At 49.5% G+C, this 214-nt stretch overlaps 1 protein-coding gene across 1 annotated transcript in view; it reads right to left on the reverse strand.

Annotated features, from left to right (window-relative positions):
* LOC119591593 overlaps window positions 1-214 on the reverse strand; it is a gene marked incomplete in the record, with an annotated part of 13,874 nt that overhangs the window by 13,114 nt on the left and 546 nt on the right.

A 214-nucleotide genomic window follows, 5' to 3' on the forward strand; every position in this document is an offset into this window, starting at 1 on the left:
ATGAAATGCTACTCTCCATAACTGAGCATCACACCAGCACATTCCAGGCAGATAATCCACCCCTGAATAACATATCTCTGCAGCTGAGTGAGGATGGCTGTACACCGATTATATCGAGAACCGAGCGTTATGCGAACATGAAAACTGGGACGCTGCTCAGGACCCATGAAGGGCAGCGTCGACTATGAAGTCAGCTGAATGGGCGACTCGCATT

Source organism: Penaeus monodon, chromosome 28, assembly GCF_015228065.2.
Source record: "Penaeus monodon isolate SGIC_2016 chromosome 28, NSTDA_Pmon_1, whole genome shotgun sequence".
Taxonomy (NCBI): Eukaryota; Metazoa; Arthropoda; class Malacostraca; order Decapoda; family Penaeidae; genus Penaeus; species Penaeus monodon.